We start from the raw sequence: 494 nt of genomic DNA on the forward strand, positions 1-494 counted from the left end.
ATAAATAAATAATTTTACTTTATCATCATCATCATTATTATTTTGAGTTGGAGTCTCACTCTGTCGCCCAGGCTGGAGTGTAGTGGCACGCTCAGGGACACTGCACCTTCGACCTGCTGGGCTCAAGTGATCCTTCTGCTTCAGCTTTCCAAACAGCTGGAACTACAGGTATGTGACAGCACGCCAGGCTACTTTTTTGATTTATTGTAGAGACAAGGTCTTGCCAAGTTGCCCAGACTGATCTCGAACCCCTGGACTCAGGCAATTCTCTTGCCTCCGCCTATTATTTTTAATTGTTATATAATCTACATATTTATGGACACAGTGTAGTATTTTGATACATATGTACAATGTAATTATCCCACCAGGGTAATTAACAATATCTATTACCTCGACATTTATCATTTATCTGTGTTGGGAACTTTCAAAATTCACTCCTCTTGTTTGAAAACATAATAAATTTTTTCTTTTTTCTTTTTTTTTTTTTTTTTTTG

The sequence above is a fragment of the Carlito syrichta genome, unplaced genomic scaffold, assembly GCF_000164805.1.
Source record: "Carlito syrichta isolate Samal-C Ts95f unplaced genomic scaffold, Tarsius_syrichta-2.0.1 Scaffold103511, whole genome shotgun sequence".
Taxonomy (NCBI): domain Eukaryota; kingdom Metazoa; phylum Chordata; class Mammalia; order Primates; family Tarsiidae; genus Carlito; species Carlito syrichta.